This window comes from Muntiacus reevesi, chromosome 9 (assembly GCF_963930625.1).
Source record: "Muntiacus reevesi chromosome 9, mMunRee1.1, whole genome shotgun sequence".
In the NCBI taxonomy this organism is placed as follows: Eukaryota; Metazoa; Chordata; class Mammalia; order Artiodactyla; family Cervidae; genus Muntiacus; species Muntiacus reevesi.
The window spans coordinates 46,641,057-46,655,458 of NC_089257.1; positions in this window are offsets into that span (position 1 = coordinate 46,641,057).

The window sequence follows — 14,402 nt, forward strand, 5'->3', positions numbered from 1 at the left end:
TTTCTTCCTTTATCTTCTGAACTCATATGGGTGACATCTCTTATTAATAATTCCATGATGTCATAGAAGGAGCACTGAACTGAGAGTTTCTGGGTTTTAGTTCAATGTTTGTAATTTATATTCTGTTTAATAAGGATTTTTTTATATATCAGTTGATTTGCCATAAAATGATAATAACATATTTTACAGATGTTTTGAGAATTAAATAAAACAAAATTTGTGAAAAGGTTTGTCACAACCTCAGTCCCTGGGAAACAGTGTAAGTAGAGATTAATAATGTGGTTTCCATCATCACTCTGCTTGTTTTCAATTATGTGACTTGGAAAAATTATTTAACGTCTCTCTGCTTCTTTTTTCTTACCTGTAAAATGGAAATGATTCTAATATCCATCTCACAGAATTGTGAAGATTAAATATATGGATGGGAGTTTCTTAGAACAACACCTGGAACATAGTTTTTCTCAAAAAAAATGTTAGTTAGGGTTCAAGAAATATTTGTTGAATTTCAGCCTGTTGAAACTAGAGAAGATTTATTAGTGGGAACACTTGAGATTAAGAGAAGGGTCTTTGAGATTCTGAGTTTGAGAGATTCTTTTAAGTAATTGGGAGGAAGCAATTCCCAATGTTTGAATAATCAGTACAAAATAAGAATGATTGGACAGTTGTCAATATCTGGTTTAGTGTGCCATCCATAAGTCTGACTAACTCCATGATAGGAACAAGACTCAGTTCTCCAGGAACAGAAAAATGCTGAGAAAGTCAAGAGGAAGTAATCACAAGAACATGATGCAGCAGTGAGTAGAGAAAGAACATCTACAAATACTCTTAAAATGAAAACCTAATTTTGAGTGCCATAGACATTGTATTAAACCCTATTTTGAATAAAGGAAAATATGTATACACATAAATATTATTGCCATGTTTATTGCCATGCTGTTAGTTAAAAACTGTCAAAACCAACAGCTGCTTGAATTAGCATTGATTTGGTTGATATGGTAGTATTATTGAAATGAGGAATATTTGCAAACCTCATTAAGACTTAGAAGTTGATGTCAGTTTGCCTTTGGTGATTATTATCAGCCAGCAGACCACACCAATAGGTTAAATAAAGCAGCCATAATCATTTCAATATATGTACTATTTTTAAAAAACAATTTTATTTATTTGTTTGTTTTTGGCTGTGTTGGGTCCTCATTGCTGTGTGGACTTCTGGTTGCAGTGACCGGGAGCTACTCTCTAGTTGCAGGGCACAGCCTTCTCACTGCAGTGGCTTCTCTCATAGAGGAGCGCGGGTTCTAGAGCTCGGGCTCCGTAGCTGTGGTGCAGGGGAATCTTCCCGGATCAGGGATCAAACTCGTGTCTCCTGCACTGGCAAGTGGATTCTTTACCTCTGAGCCGCCAGGGACGTCCCAACATATATTTACTATGAAATCCATTCGATAAACATTCATGAGGATAAAGAGGATACGTCCTTAAATTATAAAAAAAAAAAAAGGTACAGGTTTAAATTTCTTCATTCAAAACAAGTGGGGCTCTTGAACTTTTCAGGTTTTAGAAAGATAATGTGCTGCATACACCATATGTTTCCTATCACTTCCAAAGAGTTCGATAATCAAATGCATCAGTATATCTACACTTCCCTGGTGGCTCAGCTGGTAGAGAATCTGCCTGCAACTCGGGAGACCTGGATTCGATCCCTGGGTTAGGAAGATCCCTTTGAGAAGAGAACAGCTACCCACTCCAGTGTTCTGGAGAATTCCATGGATTCTGGAGAAGTCCATGGGGTCACAAAGAGTCGGACATCACTGAGTGGCTTTCACTTCACTTCACTTCAATAGATCTACAGCAAAATATATGACTACACAATGTGAAATAAATAAATAAATAATCAGTTTATAACAGCTTTTTTAATCCAATGTCTTAAGACCCCAAACTTAGGAAAAACTGCTCAGTTTCAAAGCTGCTTGGATTTATGAATTGCAGATAAAGGCTTATGGAATCTATTCCTGTTTATAACCAAATGTATGTGCCAAGTGGAAAAATGCCAGGTATGTTCTTATGAAAATATAAGATGGCAAAAATATTCTTATTCCTCATTATTTCATGTTGCTTTGGCAATTTTTGTAATAAAATATAACCTGAACAAAGTGAATAACAAATACTGAAAATATAGATATAAAATTTTATTTGCATGTATGATTATACTTAAGGAAAAATAAGAGTACGTAATGAAAAACTATTAAATAATTGTAAGAAATAGTACAGAAAGATTCCATGTACCCTTTGCCTATTTTCCCATTTGAAACTATAGTACATTATCACAAACGGAGTATCCACATGGTAATATGTAGGGTTGTTGTCATTGTTCAGTCTTTTGTCATGTCTGACTCTATGCGACCCCATGGACCGCAGCATGCCAGGTTTCCCTGTCCATCACCAACTCCCGGAGCTTGCTCAAACTCATGCTCATTGAGTCAGTGAATCCATCCAATCATTTCAACCTCTCTCATCCTCTTCTCCTCCTGCCTTCAATCTTTCCCAGCATCACGGTCTTTTCCAGTGAGTTGGTTCTTCACATCAGGTAGCCAGAGTATTGGAGCTTCCACTTCAGCATCAGTCCTTCCAATGAATATTCAGGGTTGATTTCCCTTAGGATTGACTGGTTTCGTGTTCTTACACTCCGAGGACACTCAAGAGTCTTCTCCAGCACCACAATTTGAAAGCATCAATTCTTTGGCATTCAGCCTTATTTATGGTCCAACTCTCACATCCATACATGACTACTGGAAAAACCACAGCTTTGACTGTAAGAAGGATACAGAATATCTTCATCACAAGTGTCTTCCCATTGCCCTTTGTAGGCAGACCCATTTCTATTCTGACCTCTACTCCTTCCTTAAACCCTGGTAACTGCTATCTGTTCTCCATTTCTATAATTTATCATTTCATAAACATTATATAAATGGATTAATATATTATATAATTATGTGAAATGAACTTTTTTCCTTAGCATAATTTTCTGGAGATTCATTCAGATTGCATGTATTCATAGTTCATTCTTTTTGTTTTTTTTAATTGCTGAGTAATGCTACATGCTGTATATACTTCAGTTTGTTTAAACATGCAGCTTCAACCCAGTTGAAGACATCTGGGTTGTTTCCAATTTATGTTATTATGAATAAGGCTGCTAAAAACATTTATGTAGAAGTTTTTATGGGACAAAAATTTTACTTTGATTTTGAGATAGATAACATTAAACTTGTATATCAATTTGGGGAGAATTGAGCATCATACTACTTCAATATTCCAGTCCATGAACACAGTATGTTTCTTCTTTTATTTAGATCTTCATTCATTTCTTTCATCAGTATTTTGTACTTTTCAGCAAAAAAGTCTTGTAAATATGCTTTTATATTTATATAACCTAAATATTACTAAATATTGTTATTAATTTCAATGTCTATGTATTCACTGCAATTGCATAGAAATACACTTGACTTTTTAAAATATTTTATTTTATTTTTTCATTGGACACAGCATGTGAGATCTTAGTTCCCCAACCAGGGCTTGAACCCATGCTCCCTCCATTGGGAGCTCAGAGTCTTAACACTGGACCACCAGGGAAGTCCCCACACTTAATTTTTATATGTTTATTTGGTATCCTATGGTCTTTCTGAACCCACTTCTAGTTCTAAGCTTTTTTGTTGGTTCTGATTTCCAAGTCTTGATTCTCTGAATTTTCTGACACAAAGTAATGTGGGATTTCCCAAGCAAGTTAGTGGAGCGGGTTGTCATTTCCTTCTTCAGGGGACCTTCCCAACCCAAGGCTGGAACCCGCATCTCCTGCATTGGCAGGTGGATTCTTCGCTCTTGAGTCACTAGGGAACCGCATTAAAGAGAAAGGGTGCTTGTCGCTGCTCAGGGGGTATGGAAGTCTGGGCTCTCCACTGACACCTGGTGGCCGGAGGATGAAATTCCTGGTTCCTACCCACCACGGTGAGGAGGAAGGTAGTCTTCCCCGCCTTTGACCTCAGTTTTTCCTACTGCATTTGGAATAAGTAGAGTAGTTATCATCTAAAACATTTCTGTCTTACTAAGTTGCTGGGTCGTTTGGCTAGAGAGAGCACATTTTGGCTGGGGCTTTTGTGTGTGAAAAAAGGGGTAAAGTGAAAGTCCCTCAGTAGTGTCCAACTCTTTGCGACCCCATAGACTGTAGCCCGCCAGGTTCTCCTGTGCATGGAACTCTCTAGGCATAAATACTGAAGTGGGTAGCCATTACCTCTTCAGGGGATCTTCCCGACCCGGGGATCTAACCAGGGTTCGATTGCAGACAGATTCTTTACTGCTTTACAGACAGTTAAGCCCTGATTACATTGACATAGCAACCGTTATGGTAGAAGGCAAAGAGGAATTAAAGAACCTCTTGATGAAAGTGAAAGAAAAAAATGAAAAAGCTGGCTTCAGTCAACATTCAAAAAACTAAGATCTTGGCGTCTGGTCCCATCAGTTCATGGCAAATAGATGGGGAAACAATGGAAACAGTGACAGAATTTATTTTCTTGGGTTCCAAAATCCAGCAGATGGTGACTGCAGCCATGAAGATAAAAGACACTTGTTTGCTCCTTGGAAGGAAATCTATGACCAACCTAGACAGCATATTAAAAAGCAGAGACATTACTTTACCCACAAAGGTCCATATCGTCAAAGATATGGTTTTTCCGGCTCTATGGTGGTTAATGGTGGCCTCCTCCAATAAGGCTTATGCCGTGCCCAGGTCTGCTGCACCCGGAGCCCCTGACCCCGCAGCGGTCCACTGCTGACCGGTACCTCCTCAGGAGATGCCCAAACACAGCTCTGTCTCAGTCTCTGTGGGGTCTCTGGGTCCTGGTGCACACAAGGTATGTTTGAGCCCTCTGGGCGTCTCTGGCGGGTATGGGGTTTGATTCTAAATGCGATTTTACTTACTGTCTTGCTGGGGCTTCTTTGCCCTTGGACATGGGGTATCTCCTCAAAGTCGCTACAGCCCCATGCAGTCGCCGCTCCAGCTGGAGATGGAGCAGACCAGAAGCTAACTGTGGCTCAGATCATGACTTTCTTACTGCCAAATTCAGACTTAAATTGAGGAAAGTAGGGAAAACCACTAGACCATTCAGGTATGACCTAAATCAAATCCCTTACAACTATACAGTGGAGGTGAAAAATAGATTCAAAGGATTAGATCTGACAGAGTGCCTGAAGAACTATGGATGGAGGTTCCTGACATTGTACAAGAGGCAGTGAACAAGACCATTCCCAAGAAAAAGAAATGCAAAAAAGGCAAAATGGTTGTCTGAGGAGGCCTTACAAACAGTTATGAAAAAGAAGAGAAGCAAAAGGCAAAGGAGAAAAGGAAAGATATACTCATTTGGATGAAGAGTTCCAAAGAATAGCAAGGAGAGAGAAGAAAGCCTTCCTCAGTGATCAGTGCAAAGCAATAGAGGAAAACAATAGAATGGGAAAGACTAGAGATCTCTTCGAGAAAATTAGAGATACCAAGGGAACTTTTCATGTAAAGATGGGCACAATAAAGGACAGAAATAGGATGGACCTAACAGAAGCAGAAGATATTAAGAAGAGGTGGCAAGAATACACAGAAGAACTATACAAAAAAGATCTTCATGACCCAGATAATCACAATGTGTGATCATTCACCTACAGCCAGGCATTCTGGAATGGAAAGTCAAGTGGGCCTTAGGAACCATCACTATGAACAAAGCTGATGGAAGTGATGGAATTCCAGTTGAGCTATTTCAAATCCTAAAAGATGATGCTGTGAAAGTGCTGCACTCAATATGCCAGCAAATTTGGAAAACTCAGCAGTGGCCACAGGACTGGCAAAGGTCAGTTTTCATTCCAATCCCAGAGAAAGGCAATACCAAAGAATGCTCCAACTACTGCACAATTGCACACATCTCACATGCTAGCAAAGTAATGCTCAAAACTCTCCATGCCAGGCTTCAACAGTATGTGAACTGTGAACTTCCAGATGTTCAAGCTGTATTTAGAAAGGCAGAGGAATCAGAGATCAAATTGCCAACATCTGTTGGATCCTTGAAAAAGCAAGAGAGATCCAGAAAAACATCTATTTCTGCTTTATTGACTATGCCAAAGCCTTGGCCTGTGTGGATGACAACAAACTCTGGAAAATTCTGAAAGAGATGGGAATACCAGACCACCTGACCTGCCTCTTGAGAAATCTGTATGCAGGTCAAGAAGCAACAGTTAGAACTGGACATAAAACAACACACTGGTTGCAAGTTTGGAAAGGAGTAAGTCAAGGTTGTATATTGTTACCCTGCTTATTTAATTTATATGCAGAGTACATCATGAGAAATGCTGTACTGGATGAAGCACAAGCTGGAGTCAGGATTTCTGGGAAAATATCAATAACCTCAGATATGAGGATGACACCCTTATGGCAGAAAGTGAAGAAGAACTAAAGAGACTTTTGATGAAAGTGAAAAAGGAGAGTGAACGGGTTGGCTTAAAATTCAGCATTCAGAAAACTAAGATCATGGCATCTGGTCCTATCACTTCATGGCAGATAGATGGGGAAACAGTCAAAACAGTGGTAGACTTTATTTTCTTGGGCTCCAAAATCACTGCAGATGGTGACTGCAGCCATGAAATTAAAAGGGGTTTGCTTCTTGGAAGGAAAGTTATGACCAACCTAGACAGCTTATTAAAAAGCAGAGACATTACTTTGTGGGCAAAGATCAGTCTAGCCAAAGCTATGGTTTTTCCAATAGTCATGTATGGATGTGAGAGTTGGGTTATAAAGAAGGTTGAGTGCTGAAAAATTGATGCTTTTGAACTGTGGTGTTGGAGAAGGCTGTTGAGAGTCCTTAGACAGCAAGGAGATCAAACCAATCCATCCTAAAGGAAATCAGGCCTGAATATTAACTGGAAGGACTGGTGCTGAAGATGAATTGGCCACCTGATGGAAAGAACTGACTCATTAGAAAAGACTCTGATGCTGGGAAAGATTGGAGGCAGTAGGAGAAGGCGACAACAGAAGATGAGATGGTTGGATAGCATCACCGACTCAATGGACATGAATTTGAGCAAGCTTCAGGAGTTGGTGATGGACAAGGAAGCCTGGCGTGTTGCAGCCCATGGGGTTGCAAAGAATAGGACATGACTGAGTAACTGAACTGACCAACGAACAACCCTAAATTCGAGTGCCTCTAATATCACAGCTTCAGGATACACAATACAAAATGACAGAATTTAAAAGATAAATAGAAAATTCTTAGAATCCTAGGAGGAAATTTCTTTAATTCTCTCTCAGTAATTGTTATAGTAGCTAGAAAAATTAAGTAAGGACACGAAAGATTTGAGCATAATGTACATTTTTTTCTATATAGAGATAAATGAGTATGCTAAAATAAAAAATCTAAATCTCTATTATAATTGCTTGGTCAGTCAAATTTAACATTGCATGTTATAGTTCATATTTTCCTTTTGTTTAAGAATAGAATATCTGAGTTCCCAACTTTAATCTACAAGTATTTTTATCTTGATAAGCATCATAAAATCATACATTCATTTATCATCAATAATCCACAGAGTAAATTTTGTATACATGAAGATATTACACAATGATTCTCTAATTATGAGATAGTAATTATTTATTTTTGTGAAATTATGTCAGTAAAAAAACCAACTTTTGTTGCAATTTGTGATTTGTCACAGACACATTATTTGAACGTGTTGTAACTTCAGATATAAAATACTAAGAGGTTAAATTTATTTCCAGATGTTAGTTATAAATTTTAGTAAAGTATCAGTATTTGAAAAAAAAAAAGAAATATTTACAGGAGAAAATGAAAAGCTATTGGTTTATCAAATATATTTTGAGAGAAAATAGGTGCAAAGTCAAAATATGAAAAGAAAAACAGAGCTCTTAGTTTCAATGAATGTGGCACAAATATATCATTGATGTAATCGTACTTCCTACCTCTCAGTAAAATCATACTGATGCAACAACAAAGACAAGTGAAACAAACTCAGAAATATATTACAAATGAACGTACTTTCTGCCAATCTAGTTACATGACTATATTATCCATATATTAAACAATAGGACATTTGTTGAAAAATACCATTTCAATCAAGAAATTTTAACTTTCTAGAAGACAATACAGAGAGTAGGACATATTACATTGCAATGTACAGTTATTTTCTCTGTAGACCATTTATATATTCCTGCACTGCTAGGGTTCAACTTGACCATGTGACTTGGTGTACCTTTCCTCTGTGCAAGAATTTTACATCTCTCTCTGCTAAATTTTGGCCATGTGACCTCCTTTGTTCTGTGAATGTGGGTTTGAAGTGTGTGTCCTTTCACAGCTGAAACTTTTAACAGTTATTTTGTGGTTTACCAACTCTGCATTCTTCCTCAGCCATGAAACAATATATGAGATAGAGAATGCTCCATTCACACAGGTCCTCCCGTGAGAAGAACATGGAGTAAGACTGCAGTAAACCCACACTGAAAATGTAGCATAAGTAAAATACAAGTTAGTGTTGATGAAAGTCACTGAGATTTTAGTGGATGAAGTACATCACAACCTATGCTATCACTACTCTCCTGACTTACAGCTAGACGACAGATACTCCTATGGACAAAAATGTTGCCTGCCATTTCAGTAAACAAAAGATGTTGCCTGCTATCAAGCCACCAGCCACTCTCGCCAAACCTGGCAGTGAGGAGAGTTTAGGGTGGAGAAAAGCAAGATATTGACCTTTGATGAGCTTGCCCTATAGCTCAGCTAGTAAACGCATATCAAAGGAATAATTTCAATGAGCCCAGACTCTTGCATCTTCTCATACATAGAAAAACACTAAAATTATTAACTTGAAATGTCTATTTCTTATGATTAGGAGTAATCTTGATCTTCAACTACATGGTGGGTTTTTTCGTTGTTTGTTTTGTTTTTTTCCCACCAAAAATGCCTTTATTTCCTAGCTCCTCCCTTGCCTCTTTGGAGCAGTTCCTCAGAGTTATCCGTGAGGCTGCATCCTGGGCTATAGTCCTCAGTAAGGTACTGAACAAAGCCTAATTCTAAACTTTTAGGTTGTGCATTTTCTTTTCAGTTGATGCTTCCATAACAAATACTCTGAAAATTCTCTCCTTTGGGACAAAATATCTCAGGGGAAAAATAACACAGATGCAGGTCTTCGATAGATGACCATGAGCAGTACTTCCAGTTGAATCTAAAGAAAGAGACGCACGGAAACTCTTGTTCAAGATGGCAACATATTCAGGATCCTGAACTCATGTCCTCCCACAGATGCACTAACTCTACAGCCACATATGGAAGTTTCCTCTGAAAGAAACCCCCAAATTAGATGAGTGATCCCCACACATTGGAATAATGAGGTAAAAACAAAAAACCAGCTAGGAGAGACTGAGACACAATCATCATAATCCAACCCCCAGCATGATGGCCACAGTTGGGAGGGAACTCACAATCCTTCACTTCCCTGAGGAGTGAAGAGTTTAAACTCTATATATGGTACCCCAATTTTAAGACTTGAGCCTAAGAGACAAGCCCTCAAAACATATAGCTGCAAATGCCAACAAAGCTTGTGTCCATGAGGCCCACAAGGCTATATCAACCTGAGAAACAGTTCTTAAATGGCTCACACAGCACCCCCCAGGGCCCCAGGGCTCAGCAGAGCCAGAGGCAGCCAACTGAAAAGTGCTTAGACTTTCCATGAGGTAGACCTATTTGCTTATCTTAAAACATCAGCCTGAGGGCAAGCATCTAATTTAACACACATCTAGAGATTTCCTGAAATACTCTCCAAAGATGGAGGCCCGTCGGCACTATCTTTGCACTCTCACTCTGCCTCACTCCAGCTCCTAAGTATCTCTTGAGAAAGGAGCTTGTACGTTTGTCTGGTACCCCAATTTATGTGGGTATCACCCAGGGGACACCTCTTGGTCCCCTGGTTCTGGTGGCCAGCTAGGCTTATATTCTCAGGTCCCTTAGGACTATAATAAACAGAGAAAGAGTTCTTCACTGGCCATATCCCAAGGCACAGCAGAAAGGCAATGGACTAAGGTGCCCAGTCTTTCTGTAAAAGAGGCCTGTTAGCTTATCTTCATAGGTGCAGCCTTGGGGGCAGGCTTCATATTAAACACACATCTAAAGGCCCATGACCCTCTCCAGAGCCCTCAGAGGTTAGGCACCATCTTCAAGCTCTCCCTCTGCTGCACTGCAGATTGCCAGTATCTCCCAGGAAGGAGTGCACATATCCAGTGCCCTGGTTTTGGCAACTAATGCCCAGTGGATGCCCTTGACTACACAGTGGCCAGTGGAGCTTAGGTTCATGGGCCCCATAGGACCACAACAAACAGAGAAAAAGTTCCTAACCAGCTGTACCTGAGGGCACAGCAAAAAAAGTCAACAGACTATGACACCCAGCCTTTCTATGAAAGAAGCCTATTAGTTTATCTTTAAGGACAGTAAAGAATCTGCCTGCAATGCCGGAGACCTGGGTCTAATCCCTGGGTAGGTAAGATCCCCTGGAGGAGGGCATGGCAACCCTCTCCAGTGTTCTTTCCTGGAGAAAAAGAATCCCTATGGACAGAGGCGACTGGCAGGCTACAGTCTATGGGGTCAAAAAGGACACGACTTAACAACCAACACTTTCCCAGTAATGATTACTGAGCCCTGCTCAATCCAAGTGCAAGAACTTTCAGTCCAAAGGGGAGTAGGCTGACATATAAACGTTAGGACAATAGGTAATAACACATGCATAACAATTAGTAGTAGTAGCAATGTAAGAAGTGTGAGGAGTCAAGGTTTAAAATTGTATGCGAGATAGGCATTCCAAGACAAATGAGTAGTAAGTATAAAAGATAACAGAAGCAAGTATTCCTAGTGTGTAAAACCATAAACTCAGAAGCCTAAATGCCTGTATTGTAATCCTGCCTCTCTTCCTGAGTAGCTGTAAGATATTAGACAAGTTACACAGCATATCTTGACTCCACGTCATCTATTATTACTGTTCAGTTGCTTTCCTGTCCAACTCTTTGTGACCCCATGGACTGCAGCACGCCTGGCTTCCCTGTCCATCACCCACTCCCAGAGTTTGCTCAAACTCATGTCCATTGAGTCAGTGATGCCATCTGACCATCTCATTCTCTGTTGTCCCCTTCTCCTTCTGCCCTCAATCTTCCCCAGCATCACTGTCTTTTCTAATGAGTTGGCTCATCGCATTAGGTGGCCAAAGTATTAGAGCTTCAGCATCAGTCCTTCCAATGAATATTCAGGGCTGATTTCCTTTAGGATTGACTGGTTGGATCTCCTTACAGTCCAAGGGACTCTCAAGAGTCTTCTCCAAAACCACATTTCAGAAGCATCAATTCTTTGGCTCTCAGCTTTCTTTATAGTCCAACTCTCACATCCATACATGACTACTGGAGAAACCATAGCTCTGATGAGATGAACCTTTCTCAGCAAAGTAATGTCTCTGCTTTTTAATATGCTGTCTAGGTTGGTCATAACTTTTCTTCCAAGAAGCAAGCATTTTTTAATTTCATGGCTGCAGTCACCACCTGCAGTGATTTTGGAGCCCAAGAAAATAGTCTCTCATTGTTTCCATTGTTTCCCCATCTATTTGTCATGAAGTGATGGAACCAGATGCCATGATCTTAGTTTTTTGAATGATTAGTTTTAAGCCAGCTTTTTCACTCTCCTCTTTCACCTTCATCAAGAGGCTTTTTAGTTCCTCTTCGCTTTCCGCCATAAGGGTTGTGTGTCATCTACATATCTGAGGTTGTTGATATTTCTCCTAGCATTCATGATTCCAGCTTGTGCTTCATCCAACCTGGCATTTCACATGAGGTACTCAGTGTGTAAGTTAAACAAGCAGGGTAACAATGTACAGCCTTGACATACCCCTTCCTCAATTTTGAACTAGTCTGTTGTTCCATGTCCAGTTCTAACTGTTGCTTCTTGACCTGTATACAGGTTTCTCAGTAAGCAGGTAAGGTGGTCTGGTATTCCCATCTCCTTAAGATTTCTCCACAGTTTATTTGTGATCCACACAGTCAAAGGCTTTAGCATAGTCATTGAGGCAAAAGTAGATGTTTTTCTGTAATTCTCTTGCTTTTTCTATGAGCCAGTGGATGTTGGCAATTAGATCTAAAAGATGCTGATAATCACAGCACCTATTGCCTTGCATTGCTGTGAGATTTAAATGAATTAATATGTATAAAACACTGTTGAAGACTAAAAAGTGCTACAGAAATGTTAAGTATACTGGTCTAATCCTGACAATGATGACGGTGATATCAATGGTAATAATAATGAAAATGATAACATGGGAGAGAAGTCTAGAGGAGATTAGGGTGGGGATAGACAGGGACCAAATATTCAAGTTTTCTTTGCTAGGGCTTTGACTCTTACTCTGTGAACCATCTCCACTAAAAAGTTTTGAGCATGAAGTAACAATCAGCTATGTGTTTGGAAAGACTGTCCTGGTTGTGGAGAATGGGTGGCAGAGGAACAAAACCTGTGAGACAGATACAATTGTCCATGAGCCGTAAACTCAGGGCAACACAAAATTACTTCTTAATCTCAAATTTTGACGTCCTCCATCAAAATGGGTCAGCAGAGGAAGCATTAAGCAGACCTGACTGATAAGAGGAAATCACAGCTGCTCTGGATCCCACCCAATCCTGTAAGCCTGCAGGCTATCAGGGGCTTGAGCTTCAGAGCCGGCCTACTTGCAGCAGGATTTCACTAGGCGTGAATCTGCAGCCTGAGTTCATTACCCTCTCCCCAGATCTGATCCTGTCTCTTCATCTAAGCTCTCCCTCAGGCCCCCAGAGAGGCCACTGGGAGCCTCCTTAGCAGTGCTCCCTGAACAGCAGTATGTCTCATTAACAACTTTTTTTTTTTTTTTTAATTTTTATTTTTCATTAACAACTTTTTAATGAGGTCACAGCTTGTGACTGCTCATTAATAGGCTGGCTAGTCTGCAACCCCAGGGGTGGAAGAGACTGAAGACAGAAGCCAGTGAGGACAGAGTTCAGCCTATGGAGAGCTGAGGACAGGGAGAGAGAACTAATTTCCTTTTAGCAGAGATTCCAAGCTTTTACTCATGAGTCTCCAGGGTCCCTTTGAACTCTCAGTGACTATGACTCTGCAAACTAAGGTCTGGACAGAGGGTGGGAGGAGTTACAACAGAATCTAGTAATTCCAGACTTGGACCAACCCTTGGTCTCGAGAGACTCGAGAAAATCAAATGCTCCTCAGATTTTCTTTGATGCTTGCATAAAAGGAATTTTGCTGTTGAAACTTTTTATCATCTTGCCTTACATAATCATGGATTCCTTTGCTATCTCCCTACATGTCTAAGTGCAGATTCTTTGTGCTATTTACCAAGTTCATTTAAACTGTACTTGTCCTGGGAGTTCAGTAGTTGGTCCTCCTCTATTTTTCTTGTGTACTATCTCTTAGAGTTTCCACCATTGCCAAGTTTTCAACAAATCACTCCTGTGACAATGAAACCTGAGTGTTGGCTTATATCTCCCATGAGAATTATTACTAGTAATAACTGGCCTCCTAACTGGTCTCCCAGCCTTTGGTCATACTAAGTGTGTGTGCTAAGTTGCTTCAGTTGTGTCTGACTCTGTGTGACACTATGGACTGTATCCCACCAGGCTCCTCTGTCCACGAGAGTTTTTAGGCAAGAATATTGGAATGGGTTGCCATTCTCTCCTCCAGGGAATCTTCCTAACCCAGGATCGAACCCACGTCTCTTGCGTCTCTTGCACTGGGACTTTACCACTAAAGTGGTTCTTTACCACTAGTGCCGCCTGGGAAGCCAGTCACACTATAGAGGCTCCTATACAGGCTCCACGCTCATTCATCCTTCTCACCATCTCCGGAGTTCTTTCTAAATGCGCATGTAATGATCCATCAATGATGTCCTAAATCCTTACAATTCACCCTCATCTACAGAATCAAAGTATGTTCTTAGCCTGCCATGCAAGCCTATGTGTAACCAGCTCAAGCTTATCTTCCCAGTCTCCATCTTTCCATACTCCAGCAGTTGAGTGCATATTCAATAGTTGTCACACTGGTCTATTTTTTTTCTCCTTGTATCATGCATTTCTAGTTTTTCTAAACATAATCTTTTTTAATTCTCTTCAACAATTTAGAATTTGAAAAACCTGTATTCAAATCCTGTGCCTGCTACTAAACAGCTTTAAATATCTATCCTTATATTTAATAATCTGTAAATGGGATACAATATAATAAATAACATATGCATAACCAGATTTAATGTATTTTGATATACAATAGAATTAAAATTACACGAGCCAATTACTCCCATTC